Source organism: Rattus norvegicus, chromosome 19 (assembly GCF_021556685.1).
Source record: "Rattus norvegicus strain SHRSP/BbbUtx chromosome 19, alternate assembly SHRSP_T2T, whole genome shotgun sequence".
Lineage (NCBI taxonomy): Eukaryota > Metazoa > Chordata > Mammalia > Rodentia > Muridae > Rattus > Rattus norvegicus.
The window spans coordinates 63,475,899-63,500,356 of NC_141552.1; the positions used below are offsets into that span (position 1 = coordinate 63,475,899).

Here is a 24,458-nt window from a genome sequence, read left to right on the forward strand (position 1 = left end):
CCAGCCCACAACACTCAGCCCCCTCCTGCTATGCCTGTTTCTGCCCAGATCCTGAGATCCTGTTGTGTCCCCCTTCTTTTTTTTTTTTTTTTTTTTTTTGGTTCTTTTTTTTCGGAGCTGGGGACCGATGAGTCCCCCTTCTTATCCTTGAACCTCAGTTCTGCCCTGTGAATAAAGGGGGAAGCCACCCTGTCACACTGACAACCAGCTGTGCAGCTTCCAGATGCCTGGCTCAGGTGACAGCCCTGCAGGTCGGAGGCCTGGAGATCTAAGAGACAGCAGCAGAGCGTGCGCTGGCTGTCGCCACAGGATGGCTCTTGGCGTATAATCACTTCCTACAGCGCTGGGACAAAGAGCCGTGGTGACAGGCAGAAGGCTCTGACAGAGGAGGCGGGAGGGCAGAGCCGGAGAGGGGGAGACAGGGGAGAGGTCTCGCCGCAGGGGCATGGCCTCTGCTCACTTCTGCGAGGCAGGTGGCAGGTGCGAGCTGCTGGCAGGACACCTGAGCTCCCTGCACAAGCCGCAGGCCCCAGGGCTCTGTTGTCGCTGCATAAAGCACAGGTTTTTCCTGGCCACCAATTAAGGGTTGTGCTGACGAGTCTAGTATGAGCGGTGAGAGGCTTTTGCCTGGATTCTCAGCCCTTCTCCGCGGTTGGGGAATAGTGGCTCACAGTGGGATATCCTTGTAGAGTGACAGGGAGTGTGGCCCAGGGTTAGCCCCCTCTCTGCCACACCGGGCTGTTGGACTTGTCACCCCCCAGTGTCAAGGGGCTGGTGCAAAGGCACCTGCCTCACTTCTGCCTACTGGGCAGATCTGAAGCAAACAGATTTTAAGCTAGAGAAACCGTTTGCAAACAGCCCCTAGCGATAGTTCCAGGCAGGAGTCCTCTCGAGGGCCAAGCCTGTGGATGGGGGTCTGAGGCAAGAGTGACCGTGTGTCATCTTAAAGTGTCGCTAAATGCTGACTAGTATTTTATGTATGGCTTGTGGTCGTTTGTGTTTGAGACATGGTCTTACTAGGTAGCCCAGGCTGGGCTGGAACTCACTATCCTCCTGCCTCAGCCTCCTGAGTGCTGTTAAGCTCGATAATTTCAAGGGAGAAATTGGTCACTTTAAACCTGGCAGAGGACACAGGCACGTGATGGATATCACTAAGGTAGACAGATGTCTCCATGGGTCCCTGGCGGGAGGCTCCGAGGTGGTGTGGCATCACCTCTGGGGGGCACTGTGGGGTAAATGGTCACTTGCCAAGGTGAAGGTCAGAGTGTCTGTTGTCTTCTGAGGACCTGGCTCTGCCCTGCTGGGGGTGTGATTAGCTTCTCAGTACTTACCAACGTCACCAATAACAGCCTGAAGTGCACAGCAACAGCCCGGCTTGAGAACTAAGGCTCGCCCTGGTCCTGAGGCCAGGAATGTGGCGACAAACCCCCTGGGGCTCCCAGCATAGGCCTGGTTCATGAGCTCTTGTCCTGAGGACCTACACAGGGCCTTTACAGTGCCTGGTGGGCAATGGCAGTGCAGATTGTGAACTGCTGTGTGAGGCCTGGACCTGAGGACCTCCCCAGGAGGAGCTGTTTTTTCCTGCAGACCGTCCAATGACGCCTCCTTCATCGGAAGCTCCTCTCTCCCCAGTGTATACCCTGGGGAGAGTGTGCGAGCCTTGTTCACCAGACTGGAGGTCAGTGTGCTTCATGGGACAGAGTAGATGTCAGCCATAGCCCATTGTCAGAGACGTGGGGGACCTCCTTCTGTTCCTCTCCTCATGGGTTCAGGAGGGCTAGCCTGTGGGTTGGCAACAGCCTGCTCTGTCCCTACCGAGTGACTCACAGGAGACAGGAACATTTATTTGAAGCAGCACAGTAGTTGGCGCAGGGAAATCAAAGAGAAGCATCTACCATGTCTGCAGGTTCAGCTGACTCACTGTGCCCCAAAAGTCACAGCTGGTGTTCACCTCACTGAACAGAGGCGGGCTTTGCAGGGGAGATGTTCTCCCAAGATCATTGTGAGGCACCAGCCTGGGAAGAGTTCGGCCATGATGCTCCGAGCCCTGCCTGTCAGCAGCTCTGTTTGCCAGCGCTTCTGGGGCACAGTGGCCCATTTATTGATCAGTCTATCGGCCCAATCTTTGGACTGAATTGATTTCCTTCTTTTTTTTTTAAGGTGAAGGATTTGGGCTGTGTGAGCGCCTGTTCTGATGTCACGGGGAGCTGTAAATCAGGTGCGATGGAAAGGCAGATTTGATTCCCCATGCAGGGAGTCCGTTGTAAGGAAGGGATGAGTGTTTGCCCAAATATCTCCCAGGGCACAGCAGCCATTTTGAGACCCCTGCCTGGTGCCGCTGCTACAGAAGGCCCGAGAGCCTCTCTGGCCTCAACTTTGTCCGCCCTGTGTCATGAGATGGGGATTAGCTGGCGGCGGCAGATGCGTGTTCCGAGAGCTGGCTCGTGCGAGGGACCAGCTGGAGGCTGAGCACTGGGGTGTGAGGCAGATGGCTGTGTCGGATTTGGCTCTCAGAAACTGTGCAAGACACGCTTGGCGGGACTCGGTGGCCTGGCCTCCCGGGTGGGCCGAGTTGTTGGGCCTGTGCTGCCTGCCTGGCCTGCAATGACTGTGTATGGCGTTACGGGTCTTCCTGGAAGTCCTAGAAGCTGAATGGCACTTAGGTCCCTCTGAGGACCACAGCTCATTCAGGACAAGCCTGCCCCTACCTCAGGCCTCGCCACCCTATGCTTACCTTTATCCCAGATGCTTGCCTGTGTGGCCACTCTGTGGACAAACAAGTCAGTCCCCCAGGGCCTTTGTGCCTGCTGCCCTCTCTGCCAAGTGCCACACCTTCCCTCGCTGCCCTTAGGTCCCTGTGAGTCCTTTCCTGCCACACTATCTGAGATCCTCATCTTGGTCCCACCGCACTCCTTGATGTGCATGGCTGACTGACCCGTCCTTGTCACACGAGGACCTTCTCTGCCCTTCTGACCCCTGCTGAGCCCCGTGAGCCCTGTGTGCCCTGGGTTAGCCTAGAGTAATGGCTGTATACAGGAGGCACTCAGTAAGTGCTTGTGGGAGGGAGAAATGGAGGTGACAAGGGCCCGGGTGCCACCATGGCCTCTGTGTGAGATGAGGAAGTAGAGAGGTCCTGCTCTAAAACCTTGGAGTTAGATGGATGGACAGACAGACAGGTGGCTGTGTGGGCAAAGACCCAGCAGAAGCTTCACCCTGCTAGTGTCCCCTCTGGGCTGAAGGGATGTTAGGAAGATGTCTTTGTCTACAGGCCAAAGACGGTCCTGCTTGGGTTAGGGAGAGAGTCACAGCAGCTTCTGGCCCGGGGTGCTCTCATTTCGGGAGCAGGGGGCAGCGATGTTGTCCATCTAGGACATCAGGAGTTAGGGTGCTGCCTACTCTGAGGTGGGAGCAAGGGGTGCAGGGAGGGGTGAGGACGAGTCTGGGATGGCAGCCTGGAGGAGTTGATGCCATTTGGGCTGAGTGCACAGAGAAGTGGCTGGTGCTGCCCCCTAGCTCCCCGGACCTTGTCATCAGCTCCCCACCCCCATCTTGTACAGAGGCCCAGAGAGGGCAGGTGACTGGCCAAAGCAGCCCAGCTGGATGTCAGGGCTCGGCAGGGCAGTGACCTGGCACAAACCCACACTGTAGAGCAGTGACAAACAGGGACTGGGTGGGTTAGTCACTACTCCCTCAAGGACTGCCCTTAGATGCCTAAGGTCCCCCAAGACAGTGTCAGAGTGAGGTAGAGGAGGCTGAGGAGTGGACACTGCCCCTATAGCTTGTTGGCCTGTGGGGTGGCTGAGCCAGGCTTATGTGGGGGAGGCCTGCTGCGGACCAGGTCAGGACAAGCACACAACAGTGTGCACCCATACACAGGCACACGTGCACCAAACACGTGCACATGCTAAGCTCCAGGCCTGTTTATCCCAGCCTAGCTGCCCCTTGGTACGTCTGTCTCACGATCTCCCACAGAAATGACAGCTGTCTCAGTAGAAACAGCAGAACTTTGACCATAGGGGCCTCTGTCATAAACAGAGCTAACACAACCTCACCCAGCACAGGACCACCAAGGGAAGTTGGCGCGATTACCAGGGGCAGCAACTGGAACTAGAAGCCAGAGAGCTGTGGCACGGGGCAGATGAGAGGCAGATTGGATCTGACTTGCTGTTTTTAGCGGTCTTTCTGAGGTGCCAGCCAGTACCAGCACACCATAACATGGGCCTCGGGTACAAGGCTCTTTGCAACCAGAGGCTATGTGTTACCTGAGTCAACCTGGACGCTGTCTGTAAGACCCACGAGATGAGAGCCAGGTCTGACCTGGCTACCAGGTCTCTGACACTTGGACAAGCGTCAGTCCCTTTGTCTGTGGGATGGGAGTGCTGCAGGGTACTTTTGGAAGTGTCTAGCACTTGAGTGGCGCCCTCCCAATACCGCCATGGTCACACCAACAACCTGAGAGGGGTTGTGTGTGTGAGGAGGGCTGAGGAAGGTTCTAGAAACCCAGTGACCGTCAAAGCAGGTGGTTAGAACAGGACTTTTGGTCTAGCATGATGTTACTGTCTTAGGCAGGAAGTACTCCCTGTGTAAGAAGTGTCCCTGATGGCCAGACCTGCACCCCCTAAAGCTGGTGAGTGACAGATCTTGGCTTTGTTCTGGATCATTGGGCCTGCCTGGGCTACTCAGGGAGGGACGAGGCATAAACTTGTGGCTCTAAAGGGGACCGGACAAGGACAGGCCTAAAGGCCCGGTGAGGAATGTAGGGGAGAGAATGTCTCTCTCAGAGTGGAGTGAGGAGAGGGGCAGTGTCTGGCTGCTGGGTAGAGAGGGCTGAGGTCCGTGGAGGAGCCATGAAGGGAGTGTGGTGAGGAACAGTCTAAGCCAGGGCCTCCTATTCCCTATGGGGGTGGGGGTTGGGCCTCCACCAGAGCATGTAGCTTGGCCTGGTGTGACCAAGGAGAGTGGAGCAAGTGCAGACCTCCATGAGTGGCATTGGACCCTCCCTCCCTTGTGTAGCTGAGGGCTCCAGGACCGACGGAGCAGAGTGCTTATCTCTCGGCCTCCAGCACACCGCCTTCACCTGACCTAGTCTGTAACTACTGCATGAGTGAGCCTCTCTCCTGCCAACTAGGTGCTTGGCCCTCAGAGAGCAAGGGCTGGGCCATCGTCCTCCGGCTGGCTGTCCTTCAACAGTGTGCCCATTTGTTCAGGGCTGCCACGCACAGCTACGTGCGTGTGTGCGTGCGTGCGTGTGTGTGTGTGTGTGTGTGTGTGTGTGTGTCACACACCACACGGGTGTATGGACTGAGATCCAGGCTTCACACTGCACACTGGGTCATGGATCCTGGGGCTAGGGCAAGCACTTCCTCTTCCTGCCTCCTCCGTAGTAACTCTCGAGAAGAGCCAGCCATGTACAAAACCCTCATGGGGCCGAGACAGGTGCAAGAAGATGGTATGTGGCCTCACACACACCACACTGAAGTTTCTGGGTTACTTCCTGTTTTTGTACACTGTGACCTCTTCTTTGCCCGGCAGCATCATGGGCACACATAGGGAAGAACCCTATGGGGACCAGATAGTGGCAGGCTCCTTGATGTCTAGAGTAGCTGTGTTCTGGGTTGGGCTGTGTAGTTCCTCTTCCTGCTTCTTTGAAAATGTTTTAATATTTGTGTGTATGTATGTGTGTGTGTGTGTGTGTGTGTGTGTGTGTGTGTGTGTGTGTGTGGTGGTGGTGGTGGTGGTGGTGGTGGTGGGGCTCATTGGCATTACCCTGTGCCCAGATGTGGAAACAGAGGTAGAATGACTGTGTTACTTGTTCACATGGAGGCCTGAGTTGGACCATGGCTCTGGGTGGAGAAATAGACTCAGGAAGCCAGGCTGCCCCTGTGCCCCTCTCCCTGAAGTCCCAGGACTGGCCAATGGCTGCCTCTTGTGCATTTTGCACCGGGCTCTGGGGGTGTTGAAGGGAGGGCCTGTGTACTTCCCAGCCTGGCTCAGTCCTGCTCCTGGCTCAGCCAGCAGTGGCCCCTGGAAGTCAGGGCTGAAGGACAGGGATCAGGGAGGAGAGCCACCCTGCAGCCTCTGTGGCACGGTGAGCAGAGCTAGGCTCTGGCCCCTGACTCTAGCAAACGTGACCTTTGTCTCTATACAGATCGCCTGTATTCCCTCTTGCTCCATTAGAACTGCCTTTAGGTTGCCTGGGTGGGCTTTACACAGAAATGAAGCGACAGTGGCCAGGGTGATCCGAACAGTCATCCTTGACTTGGGAGAAGCCTTTGCTATGCAGCTGTGGGGAAATCACATAACCCCTCTGGTCTTCAGTTTCTCACCCGTGGAGCAGGGTAACACTTATCCTGTCACCGTAAGGGATATGCATGTGTTGATCAAACAGCTTTCTTCTACGTTCTGTGGTTGGCTCTGTTGAGATCTGATAGGCTGACACGAGTACGCACAGCTGTGTAACCAGGAGCCTCTCCTCAATCCTGAGTTCTGCCTGGACGATTCTCTTCATCTTGGCTGTGGCTGACAGCTCACCCAGACTCACGCTGCAAACAGCCCAGGGCTGCCCTCCCCAAGAAGTAAGCAGGGAGGCCCAGGCTCCTCCCAGCTTGAGGGACAATCCACCTGCCACTTTTTCTTTCTCTCCTGTCCTTCTTAGTTTGTGGTTCTGTGAATTGAGTACATTGTGCATTTTCAGCAATCCCCCTGCCTCTGCGTTCCATACCTGGCCCATTCTTTTTTTTTTTCTTTTTTAAAGAATTATTTTTATTTTATGTATGTGAGTACAGTGTCGCTGTCCTCAGACACACAAGAAGAGGGCATGAGGTCCCATTACAGATGGTTGTGAGCCACCATGTGGTTGCTGGGAATTGAACTCAGGACCTTGGAAGAGCAGTCTTCACTCTCCAGCCCCCTGGCCCACTCCTTACATTATATTTTGAGACAGGGTTTTATTCAGTTTCCCAGGCTGACCTTGAATTTGCATGGTAGCCCAGGCTGGCCTCAAAATTATGATCCTCCTGCATAGCTGGAGGAACGACTGTGCCTGGTGGCTCATTTTCTTCCTCCTACCTGGTGCTTCTGCCACTCATGACTCAGACCCTCCCTCTGACCTTTGCCCCACAGCTATGCAGCCCCCCTCCCTATCCTCTGGAGGCCATCTTGTCACCCTCCCTTTTTAATATATGCATGTCCTTTCCACAGTATGGGGTCTCAGAGTGACCAGACCCCTGTGTGCAAGGTCAAGACTCCCAAGGACATGTTGGAGAGGTGACGCTAGAGAGTAATGGTCTTGGTTGGTAGTTGAAGTGACATTCACAAAACAGAACCCTCTGTGTCCCACGTACTGCTCAGAGGTCATCAGATATTACTCTGTGTGTGGTGTGTGTGTGTGTATGTGTGTGTGTGTGTGTGTGTGTGTGATCGTGTCCTGTGTCCTCTATCTCATTCTAGAACACATACATCACCATCTCCTTACTCTCTCCCTCCCCTACAGTCCCAGTCTGCCTGGAGCATTTCTGGGTTTTCAGATTCCTCAACACCAGTGTGGGGAGGGGAATGCCTCCCTCGCCTGTCTCTCCTCCAAAACCTTCCTGAGCATCATCCCGGAAGCCCACGCAGAGCCTTCCTGAGCCCCTTCTGACCTGGCAAGTCCCCAGAGCTGAAGAGCGAGGGCTGGGGAGAGAGTGTCTGTGTTAAGATGACGGAGCTCTTTCTGAGCTGGCACATGGAAACCCATGCCCTGTCCCTCCTGGCTACTCCTCTACCCACCGACTCCATGCCAGGGTCCGATGTGTAATGTCTAGATGCTGGCGGGGCTCTAGTACTGTTTCCTGAAATGAAGAAATATGGCTGTCACCATCCTTGTGTGCTCCTCACTGCTCCGTGCCTGTGGACCCCCTGACCCCCACCCCACTACACCCAGTGCAGTGACTCGGGGAGGCTGCTATGTTACTGGAGTTGCCAGGGACAGGGTCTGGGTTCTAGTGGCCCTAACAAGCCAGGTGTGGCCGCCGTCCCTGACACATCAATTAAAGAGATACATGATAGTGAAAAACAGGAAGATTCATCTAAGGAAGCCACATTTGGGAAAGGCTAGTGACACCCACAACACCCCCTAAGTCCATCTTGGGGTCTTGACTTGTGGCTTAGGTTTGCTTCAAGGACAAGCATCCGCTAAGCAGATCTGAGGATGCGGCCCCTCCCATCACTGGCTGCGGGTGTCTTAGCCCCGATTGCTCCTGTAAGGTGGTCTGACAAGCTGTCAGAACCGTGTGAAATCTCTTCCTCCATCCCTCTCTGACTGGCACTGGGCTTCAGCCTTTGCCTTTCCCCACTGTGAAAGTCCTGGGAAGTTCCCAAACTGTAGTTTCTGTACCCTCATAGCCAGGGTGAAGGGTACAGGTGTCTCTTTAGAGTACTTCCTTTCCTAACCACAGAGTCACATTTCCCTAGTTCCCATCTCACTTCTTTGAGGCTTACAGAGCCCTGGCATAAAGGGATAGCCATTTGTCCCATTTGACAGAGAAACTGAGGCACAAGGCCATTAAACAGCTCGCCTGGGGTCTTACAGTTGGAGAAGTACAGCAGGAACCCCTGCCCTGGTGGTGTGTGTGCACACACACTGCCCTTGCTGCCTGCCTGTGCCTGGACTCCCTTCTCTCAGCTCACCAGTACCTCCCAGACATGAAAGGTGACTCTCATGAGGCCAGGGGGGCTCAGGAGGCTCCTGATCAGTAGATCATGGTGGTAGGGAATCTCACCTCTGGATGGTCTACTGGAGGGGTATGAAGCTGCAGTTTTGATCATTCCCTCTAGGGGGAGCTGAAGTTGCAAAGAGTGTCTATAGGCAAACTCTGGACACCCACCGTGCCTTGCAGAGGGGCAGGAGATGTGGAGATGAGGGAGGATTGTACCCAGCTGAGGGTGGGGGTGGGGTGGAGTGAGACATTTGCAAATCTCTGTAAAGCATCTATCTAAATGCTGCTGGACTTTGAGGTCTCCATCCCCAGTGCCGCCTGACACTCTAACTGGGCTGTATGGAGGTCCTCTTGGGTTTGTTTCTCTTCTCTCACTGGAGGTTGCCCGCTCACTTCCTCCTCGGTGAGGTCTGTGTCAGAACAGGAGGGAGGTAGGCCAGAGAGGAGAGACATTTGCTGCTCAGGGCTGTTCCTCCAGGGGAACTTGAGGTGTGTGCACTGGCTGGTTTTTATGTCAACTCGACTCGAGCTATAGTCATCTGAGAGGAGGGAACCTCCCTGAGATCAGGCTGCAGGCAAGCCTGTGGGGCAGTTTATTAATTAGTGACTGATGTGGAACCATCCCTGGGCTGGTGGTCCTGGGTTCTATAAGAAAGCAGACTGAGCAAGCCATGGGGAGCAAGCCAGTAGCAGCACTCCTTTGTGGCTTCTGCATCAGCTCCTGCCTCCAGGTTCCTGCCCTGACTTCCCTCAGTGATGGACTAGTTCCTGGAAGTGTGCGCAGAACAAACTCTTACTCCTGTAGTTGCCTTTGGTCATCACAGCATTAGAAATTCTGACTAGGACAGCACATCGCCAGATCATGTTAGAATCGCAGGTCTGAGCAGGCCTGGGACTGCATTCTTGACACCTCGGGTGCACAGTAGCAGTCTGCGTTTTCCCCTGTCTTCAGTCACGTCCCAAACTCTGGGAGGCCTGGGTAACACTCCTAGCTCCTGGAATGACTTCTTCTCCCCTTGCAAGAGGCAGCCAGTTGTCCACACACCCACCTCAAATGGGGCCTGGCATGGTCCGTTCTGCCTTGCAGAAATTAGAGTTTAAACACTGTACTCAATTTTACCTCTGCTTACTCTATGAGAATAAATAACATAAAATTTACCCTTTTGGCCACGTGAGCAACATGGGAGCAGAAATACATGTGCCATGAGGAGCCCACACCTCCGTCCAGTCCTCAGACATCTCCCTCTTCTCGAGCATCACCCTGTCCCCTGCCTAATAAGCAAACTAAGTCAGTGTCCCATGGCTGTGAAGAGTCACCACGACCACAGAAACTCTTATAAAAGGAAAGCATTTAACTGAGGCTGGCTTACAGTTTCAGAGGTTCAGTCCATTAAAGCATGGCAGCTGGCCAGCACACAGACAGGCGTGGTCCTGGAGGAGCTGAGAGATGTACAGCTAGATCATGGGCGGGCAGCAAGAAGAAGGGAACACTGGGCCTGGCTTGAGCATCTGAAACTTCAAAGCCCACCCAGGTGACACAAGGCCACACCTCCTCCAACAAGGCCACACCCCCTAATACTACCACTCCCTATGGGCATGTGGGGGCCATTTTCATTCAAACCACCACTCTTACTTTCTTTTTTAAAACATTGTTTTTGTTGTTGTTGTTGTTGTTCTTTGTTTTTTAAGACAGCATTACATGTAGCCCAGGCTAGCCCCAAACTCACATGTAGTTAAGGATGACCTTGAACTCCTGATCCTCCTGCCTCTGCCTCCTGAGTGGGGGGATGACAGCCACGTGCCACCATACCTGGCTTATACAGTGCTGGAGCTGGAACCCAGGCATACACAAGCCCTCTGCCAATGGAGCCCCAGCCTCTGTTGCTACAAAGCCCTGGCAACCCTGGAAGGCCTCACAAGCTTTGGATTTAGTATCCTCCTACCGAGCCTGGCAAGTACTGGAGTGACAGGCCCGTGCCGCCGTACCCTCATCCGATTTACTTTCTGTCCCTGCGTTTGGCCTCTTACGGACATTTGCTATTGGCAGCATCGCACACCTCTCTGGCTTCTTGTGTCTGATTTCGTTCACCTAGCATCCTGTGTCCTGAGCTCGTCCGTGTTGTGCACGGGCAGCTTTCTCCCCCTTTCATGGCCGAGGGACACAGACGCGGCTGGCTTGTCATCTCGCAAGCTGTGTTTTCTGAGCTGGGCTGTCGACCAAGCATTCCCACCTCATTTCTTCTGCTGACACCAGCCCCCACCATGCTGTGTGACGTCTCTGGGACTTTACACAGCTAAGCATCTTGGCTATGGCCCCCTCACAGTGTGTGGCCAAGCTGGGCTTCGCCCAGGCACTTGGGCAGGGCCTCCCAGAACTTGGGCTATGGCAAACTGAAGGAGAAGACACAGCCAGCTACGCAGGGAGCCAGCTCTGACATGTCTTTAAGCCTGCACCTTGAACGTGGGGTGGAAACAGTGGGGCCAGGGTGCTACCTCCCCATCATGGCTCCAGCTAGGAGCTATGAGGTAGCCCATACCCTTTATGATGCCCTGAGGCCTGGCTAGGTGCCCTCTCCTCTCCTCATGGTATTTGGTTATGGAGTGGATGCCAAGCCTGCTACAGGAATGTTCATGGTTAAACCTCCCAGGTCTAGCCTGTTTTATTTTATGGGCCATTTGGGTCCAACAAAGTGGTACCCTCCACAGGGAGTGTTTACTCATAACCTGGGCAGCTGACTGAAGCCGTCTTTACTCTGCCCAGAGGGCTTCAGTGAATTCCTGGATGCAGCTGAAGGCCTCAGAATGGGCAGACCCTAGAAGCCAGGCCCTGAGATACCCACAGCTCCTGGAAGGCATTCTCACCTAATATCCACAAGGTGCGCACACACTTCTGCTTCCGGTGGGGGCTCGCACCCAGACGTAATGGTGAGGATGGCTTAGATGGCCATCTGTCAGTGGGCAGGGCATAGGGGAGGGAGGGCGTGGAGGAGACACTCCACAGGAGGTGCCAAGGCACACCCATCTTCTCTACCGTCCTGTTGTTTCCTCTGCGGACAGTGATGTCTGACTGACATCGCTCTCTGCATCCCTGTTACTGTTGGTGGCATGAGGACCCACTCTATCAGCTGAACTCTGCCCAGAGCCCCTCCTAGGTCGGGGCAAAGAGTCCCTGGAAATGTGATTACTGCTTTATCTCATGACCGGGCCCTGGTGTTCAAGACCCCGTTACATGAATCTAGGACTCAGGGTGCAGGACCATCCCCTGCCTGCCCCTGTGGCATCTGTCTGTGGAGCCAAACCTGCTAGGACCCGTGCAGACCCAGTGTTCTGTGAGGAGCGGAGGAGGACGGGAGTGGGGTTGTAGATGTGGGGAGGCAGCTGTCCAGCCAGTTCTCCAGAGGAAAGCCCTATGGAGCAGAGGTTTCTCTGGGGCGGCTGCCTGCCCATGGACGTGTCCTGCTCCTGAGTACCTCAGCTGTACTCTTCCAGTTTCCGATCTGAATGCCCAGTGTTGGGAGGTGGGCTGGGAAGGGGAAGAAGAAATAATAGAGGAGGAGAAGGGGGGGAGGAAGGCTGCTCGAGCACTCTAATCTCCTCCCCAGTGGCTCAGCTCTCAGGAGCCTCAGTCAATCGTCGTTAATTTAATCCCGTTAATTTAATCCCGGATGACTCAGCCAAGTTCTGACTGAGACCACCCAAGATTTATCCCACCAGTCCAGGGGCGACGCTATCAGAATTCAATGGGTCGTCATTGCCTGAGCCAGGCCCCTCATGGATCGGTCTGTAAGGATTTACTGAGACCCACAGCTTTCGGGCATCGATGGGTCACCTCCAGGGGCTGAGTCAGAATGCGGCTGACAGGGTTGCAGGGGCGGCCTGGTGAGGCCTTTCCACTGGAACGACAAGAGTGGGGTCCCCCTAGCAAGTGATACAGAAAGGGAATGGGGCTCCTCTTAAACCAAATTCATGAGCTCCCCAAGATCAGTAGGGGGCAGGCAGTGTTAAATTGCCCCCCCCTCCCCAGCAGTTGTTCTTGCAGTGAAAATGTTTATATTTTCCAGCCAGGGCTGGTGGTGCACGCCTGTGATCCTAGAACTTGGGAGGCTGTATCAGGAGGGTCACAAGTTTGAGGTAAGCCTGGGCTACAGAGACCCTGCTGTGAAAATATCCGCCCCGACTTTAATCCCAGAGCCTACACAGGAAGCCTGCACGTGTGCTCTGTGTGTGCATACCGGGCAGTAGCAAGGGAGACGAGGGTTTCTCGGGCTTGATGGTCACTCAGGCTAGTCTACTTAGCAAGTTCCAGGCCACTGAGAGACCTTGTCTCAAAACAAGGTGGATGGCTCCTGAGGAAAGTTCACAGGATGGAGCCTGTAGCCTCCATCTGTCTATGTGCATGCATTAACACACACACACACACATACACACAAACATTTACACACACATACATAAACAGACACATACACAGACATACACATACATTTATACACATATACACAGACATACACATATATATACACACACATACAGACACACATATATATACACACATACACACATATATATATACACACACAGACACACACACATACACACACATACACATACATTTATACACACATACACATATACACAGACACATACAGACACACACATACAGATACACAGACATATACACGTATACACACAGACACACAGACATGCACACATATACACATACAGACACACAGACATACACATGCAGACACATATATACACACACACAGACTTACACACACTATACACAGACATACACACACATATACGCATACACAGACACACACATACACATATGTATACACACACATATATATATACACACAGACACATATATACACATACTTACACACAGACTTACACACACTATACACAGACATACACACATATACACATACACAGACACACACATACAGACACACATATATATACATACACATACACACATATATATATATACACACACATATATATACACACACACAGACAGACACACAGACATACACATGCAGACACATATATACACACACTTACAGACATACACACACATATACACATACACAGACACACATACAGACACACACATATATATACACACATACACACACATATATATATAGATACACACACAGGCACACACACACACACACACATATATATATATACAAACACACACACACAGACACACACACAGACACACACACACTTCTACCTCAAACCAAAAAATCATGTTTTTGCTGACATTGTGGCCCAGGTAGGTGTCCAGGAAGTGGCCCTGGGGCCCTGGCACTGTCTCTCCTGAATCCCAAGGTTTCTATTGTGTCCCAGCTGGCCATTGGTGCAGGGAAACAGGTAGAAGTGACAACTTCTATGTGATAGGAGGTGCTGTGTGGCCGTGTCAGAAAAAGGAGAGGGATATGATATGCACCAGCTGTGAGCCCAGCACGTGCCTGGCAACCAGCACAGGTAGCCAAGTGACTGGAGGCCTGCCCTGTGGCCCATGGCCTGTGGCCTTGCTCCTGGCTGTCACCCTGTTGGAACATCTGTGTCTCCAGCCTCAGGTCCAGTCACACAGAGGTCAGGGCATGGCCAGGAAGTGAGTGGGTCCATCTTTGGGGTTTCTCTGCTGAGTCACACCCATGGGTTCTACCAAGGCTGCCTGGGCGTGGCTGCCCTCCGGTGGTCAGCTGAGGTGCTGCTCCTTCCTCCCTCTCCTGCATAAAGCCCTCCCTGCCACCAGAGGGCCCAGGAGTGCCTGTCCTCTGCTGGGCTGACCCTGTAGTTGCAATTGCCCATCGACATGGGCCCCAGGCATGAAGCGGCTGGTACTTGACAAGAGCCTGCCGGGTACCATTGATGGCACCCGGACTCATTCCTTGGGCCTTCACAGAGCCCCTGGGTGCCACATTCAAGTTGCTCCCATTTTGCAGTTTAGGAAACTGAGGCATCAGGAGGAGCCGGTGCCTTCCAGGCGAAGACCATAGGACATGTGTGAAAGGTGCTGACGGGATGGTGACAAACACCTGCAACTTGTTGCTTTCTGAGGTGCCTGGATGTTGGTTTGGCTGGCCACTCTTCCAGCGGACCACAATTCCTATCAGCCAAATGGCAGCTTACAACTGTCTATGTAGCTCCAGTTCCAGGGGATCCGGCACCTTCACAGACATACACGCAGGCAAGCCACCAACGAATGCACATAAAATAAAAATAAATAGAATTTAAAGAGAAGAAGACTTAACCTCCATGGCTGCGTGTGGTGGGATAAAGAAAGGGGAAAGAAACCAAACCCAGACTCTAGTGGGCACTTTTCTCTCTGCTTTGACAAAATGTCTGGCAAAAGCAACGGAAGGAAGAGGAAGGGAGAAGGGAGGCAGGAAGGGAAGGAGAGAGGGAAGGAAGGTAGGCAGGAAGGAAGGCAGGCAGGAAAGAAGAAAGAAAGAAAGAAAGAAAGAAAGAAAGAAAGAAAGAAAGAAAGAAAGAAAGAAAGGAAGGAAGAAAGAAGGAAAGCCAGCCAGGAAGGAAGCCAGAAAGGAAGAAAGGAAGGAAGTCAGGAAGGAAGAAAGGAAGGAAACAAGGAAGAGAGGAAGGAAGCCAGGAAGGAAGGGAGGAAGGAAGGAAGGGAGGGGAGGGAGGAAGCCAGGAAGAAAGAGAGGAAGGAAGGAAGAAAGGAAGAAAGGAAGGAAGGAAGCCAGGAAGGAAGGAAGGAAGAAAGGAAGGAAGGAAGAAAGGAAGGAAGGAAGAAAGGAAGGAAGGAAGCCAGGAAGGAAGAAAGGAAGGAAGGAAGCCAGGAAGGAAGGAAGGAAGCCAGGAAGGAAGGAATCCAGGAAGAAAGGAATCCAGGAAGGAAGGAAGGAAGAAAGGAAGGAAAGAAGAAAGGAAGGAAGGAAGCCAGGAAGGAAGGAAGCCAGGAAGGAAGGAAGAAAGGAAGGAAGGAAGGAAGCCAGGAAGGAAGGAAGAAAGGAAGGAAGGAAGAAAGGAAGGAAGGAAGCCAGGAAGGAAGGAAGCCAGGAAGGAAGGAAGGAAGGAAGGAAGCCAGGAAGGAAGGAAGCCAGGAAGGAAGGAAGCCAGGAAGGAAGGAAGGAAGAAAGGAAGGAAGGAAGGAAGCCAGGTAGGAAGGAAGGGAGGAAGCCAGGTAGGAAGGAAGGAAGCCAGGAAGGAAGGAAGCCAGGAAGGAAGGAAGCCAGGAAGGAAGGAAGAAAGGAAGGAAGGAAGGAAGGAAGCCAGGTAGGAAGGAAGGGAGGAAGCCAGGTAGGAAGGAAGGAAGGAAGGAAGGAAGGAAGCCAGGTAGGAAGGAAGGGAGGAAGCCAGGTAGGAAGGAAGGAAGGAAGGAAGGAAGGAAGGAAGGAAGGATTGATTTATTTTTATTCAGTTTGGCAGGACAGTCCAACATGGCTGGGGTGGAGTGCGGGGAGGCATGGTGGCAGGAACGTGAGGCTGCTGGTCACATGGGGCCCACAGTCAGGAAGCAGACAGAGATGGATGCTGGTGCTTGCCCACCCCACTCGTAGCATGACGCAGCCCTCATTCAGAGTGAGTCTCACCTCCTGAATAACTCGGTCTAGAAAGTTCCTCACAAAGGTTGAGAAGCTTGTTTTCTCGAGGTGATTCTGATCCTGACAAGTGGTCACTGTCTTCAGTCACACCAGAGGAGGGCATCGGGTCCCATTACAGATGGTTGTGAGCCACCACGTGGTTGCTGGGATTTGAACTCAGGACCTCAGGAAGAGCAGTCAGCGCTCTTAACCGCTGAGCCATCTCTCCAGCCCCCACTCTTTTCGTCTTGAGGTTGATACAGGTACACGCTCCTCGCCAGCCTTTCTCTAGCTGTATCACAGATGTGGACGGGTTGAGGGTTAGCTCGGTGGTAGAATGCTCACCTGACACACACAGAGCTCTTGGTCTGATCCCAGGAGCTAAGCGAGCAGGGGGCTGCATGCCTCTAATCCTAGCATTGGAGAGGTGGAGGCAGGAGGATCAGAAATGTAAGGTCATCCTCAGCCACATAGCAAATTCCAGGCTACCTGGACTACCTGAGAGCCTGTCTCAAAAACAAACAAAATAAAAGTAAACTGGTGGGATGAACTTAGAACCACATTGAGCCAACATTTTGCCAAAGTAACTCCACTGCGGTCCGTCGAGCTCGTTGGCTCGCTGTGAGCTTCCCGGAAGTGGTACTCCTTCTGTCAGGATCTGTCCCCACTGCAGCCCTCTGCAGACACTACTGAAGATGAATGTTCTGTTGCTCACTCCTGCCTCCATTGCTGGCTCTCAGGGTCCTGTGAGGTAGCGCCGATCAGCAGACCGACCGGCCCTTTGATGGGCATCGGATGGGATGGGCGGCTGGCAGCCACGGGTGGGAGCCTCCTAGGACTGGGTGACCCACCATTGTGTCTCCATTGTGCCCGGCCGCTGATGTGACTACAGCTGGTTGAGTAGCAGCCACCCCTCCCTCACCCACCCTGGGCACAGGAACAAACATCTCTTCTTACAAAAAAAATAAAAAAAATAAAAGGAGAAGTGACGAGGTCACGGCCACGCTTTCCACATGACCTGCCCGGGAACAGAGCACGTCTTTGTTAATCCAGCCGCCTGTCAGTTGTCTCCCAAGCTGCATAAGCCACTTAGCACAGCCTCACCCCTGACCCGCCCCTCTGTCCCTGCTGGCTTGGTACTCCAAATCTCTGCTGCGCTTGGCCTTCTGCCGGCTGCCCCACAGCTGCTCCTGAGGCCCCAAGACTTGCTGGCTCTTATAAGAGGGGAACCTGGAGGGCTCCCCTGGAGCAGCAATGTCAGGGGTGGGGGGTCCACTGTCTCCAAGAGGGCAATAGCAGCCAACAGCCCCCCTCTCCAGAGGTTGTGGGATGAAACTGTCCTCAGGGGTCAAGCAGCGACTGTGTCCTGAGAGAAAGCTGTATTACACTGTCCACCCAGCCATGAGATTGCCATCTCTACCCCTGTCTCCCCCAGAGCCTTGTTCTGATCTGACATTTACCTCCTCCTTGCTTTCTTTATTTCCCCCCAGGGCACCTGGACTATGTTCGTTTCTCCTGATTGAGGGGTTCAGGCTGTTCAGTTTGGGGGTTTTCCAGTGCAGGAACCCAGAGACACCTCCAGAAAAAATAGTTAGCCTCAGTGGGGCTGGACACATCTCCTCTCAGTCTCCATGGTGTTTCCCATTATGCTTCCAGCTCTGAGGGCTAGCCAGGGGGCCAGGGGGCCAGGGGGCCAGGGGGCAGCAATCTCCCCAACTCCAGCTGCTCCTGTTTACTTGGTGACAGCAAGGGATCCTCCTTCCAGACCCTGAGGACATGAAGTAGGGCCAGTGTATCCCAGGAGATTTTATGGACTCCAGTTCACAGCGGCCATCGGAGCAGGCAAGGCTGAACCCTCCTGTCCCCTCACTGACTAGGGCTGTGTAGGCAAAGGCATTTTCTACATAAGACTCTGTGTGGGTATGCCCAAGGTACCCAGGACTAAAAAGGAAGCAGGTCTCAGAGCGTGGGGTCCATGACTGGTGGAGTCATGTTCACCAGATCTCACAGTGGCCCTCAGGTTACCAGAGCATACAGTCAGAACCTTATTCTAACCTGCTTATGGACCTGAGAGAAACCCAGGGGTCTCTTAAAGGAGGAATGAGGTAAGGTCTGCCCTTTCAGTGGGTAAAGGGATCCCTAGACTCTGTTGCCATGGCTAGATATTTATGAGAATGAGGTTCTTATCCTATACCTGTTACCCTGAACCCCTTACCCCTGCAAAACCCCATCTTCCCCAATTTACCCCTGTATAGACTGGGTTCATGGGACAAGCCCTCCTACGGCCTATATGGAGGCAAGATTCAGGGTGTCCCTGGGGCTGTGTGACCCTCTTGGGGTTCACTTACTATGGCGTAGAGCCTCCTCAAAGCCTGAGGCTCCTTGCCTAATCCTCATCCCACTGTTTGGGCAGCCCTGCTACTGTCCAGAGACCACCCTGGTGGAAGTCCCAACATGGCCTGCCCCATTGGATGGCGGCCAGGCCACCTTGGCCTTCTCCCTCCTGGACAACGGGCCCTTTCATGTCGCCTGCCCCAGGAAGCCAGCAAAGTCATCCTGCCCCCCCTCGCTTCCTCTTCCTGCACCCTGCCCTTTTCTAAGAGGTCTTCCTTCCCTGCCGGTCACTCTGGGACAGCTGGAGAAGGGACATTGGACAGGGGGGACAGGGAAGCAAGGACTCTGGGGACCAGCTGAGGGCTGCACCATCAGGGCCATGTTGGCAGAATGCAGCCCCCGTAGGGCACTGTCTGGAAGCATCTAGGCGACTCTCAAGGCCAAGGCTTGGCTCTGACTCCCTCCAATCCCAGCTGAGCTGTCAATATGCAGCTGGGACTGCAGGACCCTTAGTCACATACACCTGGGTGACAGAGAGCCTGAGGGACCCGAGTTATGAGCAGGACCTCGGATGTTGTAATACTGTGCTGGTCTCAGTGCGCTCGCTCTCTCTCTCTCTCTCTCTCTCTCTCTCTGCCTCTCTCTCTCTCTCTCTCTCTCTCTCTCTGCCTCTGTCCTGTCTGTCTGTTTCTCTCTCTCTCTCTCTCTCTCTCTCTCTCTCTCTCTCTCTCTCTGTCTCTCTCTGTCTTTCTCTGCCTCTCTCTCTCTCTCTCTCTGCCTCTGTCCTGTCTGTCTGTTTCTCTCTCTCTCTCTCTCTCTCTCTCTCTCTCTCTCTGTCTCTCTCTGTCTCTCTCTGTCTTTCTCTGCCTCTCTCTCTCTCTCTGCCTCTGTCCTGTCTGTCTGTTTCTCTCTCTCTCTCTCTCTCTCTCTCTCTCTGTCTCTCTCTGTCTTTCTCTGCCTCTCTCTCTCTCTCTGCCTCTGTCCTGTCTGTCTGTTTCTCTCTCTCTCTCTCTCTCTCTCTCTCTCTCTCTCTCTCTCTCTGTCTCTCTCTGTCTTTCTCTGCCTCTCTCTCTCTCTCTCTGCCTCTGTCCTGTCTGTCTGTTCTCTCTCTCTCTCTCTCTCTCTCTCTCTCTCTCTCTCTCTCTCTCTCTCTCTGTCTCTCTCTGTCTTTCTCTGCCTCTCTCTCTCTGCCTCTGTCCTGTCTGTCTGTTTCTCTCTCTCTCTCTCTCTCTCTCTCTCTCTCTCTCTCTCTCTCTCTCTCTCTCACACACACACACACACACACACACACACAGAGAGAGAGAGAGAGAGAGAGAGAGAGAGAGAGATTTGAAGCCTCCCACATGTGCACACACATGAGGTTGCGTGTGGGTACATGTGGTATGAACATGAGCTCCTTCCCTCTCTCACCCACTCCTTGAACAGTGCCTCTGGGGGCTCTTCAGCAATCAGGGATCTTGCTGGCCATCTGTCCCGCCCTCAGCTTCCGGCTGGCACTTCTGGCTGCATCTCATCTTACCGCCCAGGCAGCTCCCCCGAGGACCAGCCTGTCTCTATCTTCTGGGGCATCTGCAAGAGTCACAGCTGCCTGGGGGACCCGCTCTTCCTGGCTCCAGAGTCCCCTATCTTGATCAAGCTGCAAACTGTCTTAGCCCTTGCATCTGCTATTGCTGGTGAAGGAAGACACGTAGAATAAAGGAGGGGACTGCACACCAGCCACATGTCCCAGGCAAAGCAGAGGTCAAGCTAAGGCCCTTATTTGGTGTAGACGTGCCCAGGAGGGCCTGGTCATGCCCACTAGGAACCCTAGGTATAGAAGTGCTGGTGACCTGTCTCTGGCTTCAGGCTTTTACTGGAGGGCGATCTAGGCAGCCCCTGTGCAATGATGCTCTCTGACAGTGGAGAAGGTGACAATTGAGAGGTGGGAATACATTTTTAATGCTTTTATCCCTTCTCCGTTTGTCTTTTCAGTGTTAGATACTGAACCCCAAATGCAAACACTCTACCACTGAGCCGCACCCCAGCCTTCTTTTCAATTTTCATTCTGAGACAGGGTCTCGGTACATTTTTAAGGCAGACCATTGGGTATTTCTCTCGTCCTGTTTGCTCCTCCCCCTTCCCTCCCTCCAATGATCTGAGATAATCAGCTTGTCACCAGCCCTGGTGTCTCCAGTAGTGAATTGGTTACACTTAGCTCAAAAAGATTTGTGGCTTTTTGGGTTTTTTTTTGTTTTGTTTTTTTGTTTTTTATTTTTTCTTGGAGCTGGAGCTTGAACCCAGGGCCTCACCCCTGCTCCACAGGTATAGGACCTTCGAGCCTCATCCCCTGCCTGTGCTTCTCTGAAATAGGACTGGCACGTAAGCTGCAGATGCCCCCACATGATCAGAGTGGAGCTGCTGGGTGGTGCTGGCCACAGAGTGTCAGAGAGGAAGGTGTCTGGAGAGAAGAGAAGTGACCCATCTTAGGCCAGGATATACCCGAGGCAGGGGTAGGTGTGCAAGCCAGGTGGAAGAAATCAGGAGGCAGGGTCCAGCCTGAGAAGCCACTGCTCAGAGCCATGCAGGGTCCCTACTGCAGGGACTATGATAGCTCTTGACTTGACCATTCTCCACAGGGCAAAGGTACTGATTAGAGATGCTATAGTGACTCTTGTCTCTCAAGCAGTGTGGCCGGGAGGCCAGTGCCCTGGGCCACCTTATGTTTCCTTGAAGCACAATCCATCTGCCTTGCCCAAAGACAATGGCTCCAGCAGGTCATCTGCGTGGGGACTTACTACAGAGCTGTTTTGTTCCTCAAGTGGAACCTTCTGGGTTTCTATCTACTTATACACATAACAGCTGCCCCAAGGTCCCAGGGCCAGAGAGCCAGCAACCCCTGGAGGACAAGCAGTTGTGGATGTCTCTTTTAGCCTGATTCAGGGATGACCCCTCTCTGGATGCTGAGCTGGCTAACTGAAGTCTTGCTGGGGTCAGGAAGGAAGGACTGCTGGTAACCAGGAGACCAGCAGGGGGCAACAGAGTCAATGCTGGGTTGCTTCCATAGGTCAGCAGGTGTCCTTCAGGGAGGCTCTGAGGCCACAGATATTAGTCAGCAAGCTTAGCAGACTTTGAGAGTTAAGACCGCTGAGGTAGACCCTACCCCACCCCCACAGGCTCCATCCAAGGTGAGCCAGGCTGCTCCCTGCATGTGATAGGAGAGCTAGGAGAACCTGGCATAGGTAACTCTATCTGGCTTGGCTTCTACCCAGTGTGGTACAGAAGGCATGGTGTCGTCTGAATGGGGAAACTAGCCTTCTCATCAGACAGTAGGGATACAAGAGAGTCTAGGAAACATCACCCCGTAGGGAGCCACCTCTGGGTTGGCCATAGGCACGTGTTGGCCACCTCAGGCTCTGTTTTTGTTTTTAGTTAAAGTTTTTTATTGTGTTTCTTTATTTCTTAACATGCGAATTGTTTCTTTAAGATTTATTTGTTTGGGGCTGGGGATTTAGCTCAGTGGTAGAGCGCTTACCTAGGAAGCGCAAGGCCCTGGGTTCGGTCCCCAGCTCCGAAAAAAAAAAAGAACCAAAAAAAAAAAAAAAAGATTTATTTGTTTATTATATACGTGGTTTTGTGCCTTGCATGTATGCCTGCACGCCAGAAGAGGGCGCCAGATCTCATCACCGATGGTTGTGAACCACCCTATGGTTGCTGGGAATTGAACTCAGGACCCCTGGAAGAGCAGCCAGCGCTCTCAATCTCTGAGCCATCTCTCCAGCCCCCCACAATTTTTATTTTATTTAATGTTTTATCGTGTTTTTGTACTTCATTATTTTTTGTATTTTACTATTATTGCTATCGTATTTTACTTTTACATGTCTATGTGCGCGAGTGCAGGTGCCCACAGAGGGAGGCCAGAGGAGGTGTCGGACCCCCTGAGGTGGAGTCACAGGTGGTGTAGAGCCACCCAGCATAGAGCTTGCAGCTGATGTCGGATCCTTGGCTAAGGCAGCAAGTGCTCTGAGGCATTGCGCTGTCTCTGCGGCTCTCAGTTTCCGACGCTGGGACCTGCGGAGGTACACACCCGACCTGGGCACAGGGCGGAGTCCCTGCAGTGTGCAGAGTGGGCACAACACCTGTGCAGTGAGCTCCCCTGGGCATCACAGGACCGAGACTCACTGGACTGGGGACAGCTAGGATGGTCCTGCTTGATCAGATTCCTAACAGCCCTGCTGCCTGTGACACAAGTCTGAATCCATCCAGTCCTGGCTCCTTAACTGGCCGGCCTCACCAATATCCCTTCTAGTAAATACCCTTCTCTAGTCTTCCAGCCTCACAAATGACTAGGGAGGTTCCCGAAAACTGCAAAAATGGGGAGGGAAGGAAGACCTGCATGGGCAAAGGACAAACAATGACTGGGGCGGGCAGGCGTCCAACAGTGTTGGGTTGGGGTCAGAAAGCCATAGACACAGGCACTGCTATTTAATTAAGTAACTAATTATTAACTAATTAATTAACCAATTAATTAATTCATGCCACTACTATGGAAGAGAAGAGCGAGGGCCAGGGACCCAGTCACCAGGTTTCACATTAGCCAAGCTTAGCTGCCTCCCTACGCAGTGACTTTTATCTGGAACCTTCTGTAATGACTCGTACTATATCAGCCTGTCCAGGCCACTGTGTCCTGGTATTGTCATTAGCGTGGAAACTGTGACCTATCCTCTGGGGAGGCGGGAAGGGGAGAGGGGGAGGGGCATTGGGACAAGATCATGTCAAGGTCGCCAACCCTACTTTCTCAGCCACAGAGGGCTGCTTTCAAAGAAAGATCAACCCAGAACTAGAAAGCAGCGCCTGTCTCTGCCTGGACCTGACTTTTAAACCATTCAGCATGCTGGGAGCATTCAGGATCAGGGTGGCAGTGGCCAGTAGCAGCGGGATGCCACAGCCTTATACGATATGAGAACACTGGGACTGAGGCCACTGAAGGTCAACTCACCCATCCTACAAGCTGAGCAGATGGCGATGCTGACCCAGTTCACTGGAGGCGCGGCCAGGGTGTGGTAGAGGAGGCCACCGAATGACTCAGCAGGTAAAGGCACTTTCAGGATAAGCTTGGTGACCTACGCCCCACATAAAGGCGGAAGGATCCATGAAGTTGTCCTCTGGCCTCCGTGTGCACACCATGGTTTATGTTTCCCTCTCTCTTCACCATACCATGGATATGAACTTGTCCCAGTGCCCCTCCCCCTCTCCCCTTCCCTCCTGCCCACAGAGGATGGGTCAGAGTTTCCAACGACAATACCAGGACACAGTGGCCTGGACAGGCTGGTATAGTACGAGTCATTACAGAAGGTTCCAGATAAGAGTCACTGCGTAGGGAGGCAGCTAAGCTTGGCTAATGTGTGACCTGGTAACCGTGTCCCTGGCCCTCATCCTCCCCTGCAGCATTGGGAAGGGTAGGTGACCAAAAGATCATACTGATTGAAGACCCCTGCACAGCACGTAGTGTCCTCTTTAGGTTCCCGTACAGGCTTCTGTGCATGGGTCATGCCCATACCACAGATGAGTAAGCTGAGGCTCTGCCCAGAACATGGGCTTCTGGAGGCTGCTGATGCCATGTGACCCTCTACCTCCGTCTTTCTGGCAGCCCCAGGTCTGTGGGGGATGTCGGGGCTTGGCTCTTCTTACGTACACCTACCTCCCTGGCACCCTGTTCCAACATCCAACAATATTGTGTAGCACTGAGCTGAGACGTTGCTATAGCAACACTAGGTATGGTAAACATAGGGTGCTCACTACAAACTTTCAAGACATTGGGTGCTGAGTCTTCCCCTCCCCAGGCCAGGGCCAATGCTTGCTGCCCATCAGACAAGCTCCGCTC

At 53.3% G+C, this 24,458-nt stretch overlaps 1 protein-coding gene across 1 annotated transcript in view; it reads left to right on the top strand.

The window, feature by feature from the left end:
* Gse1 (Gse1 coiled-coil protein) overlaps positions 1–24,458 on the top strand; it is a 355,080-nt gene that overhangs the window by 77,423 nt on the left and 253,199 nt on the right. The window lies entirely within an intron of this gene.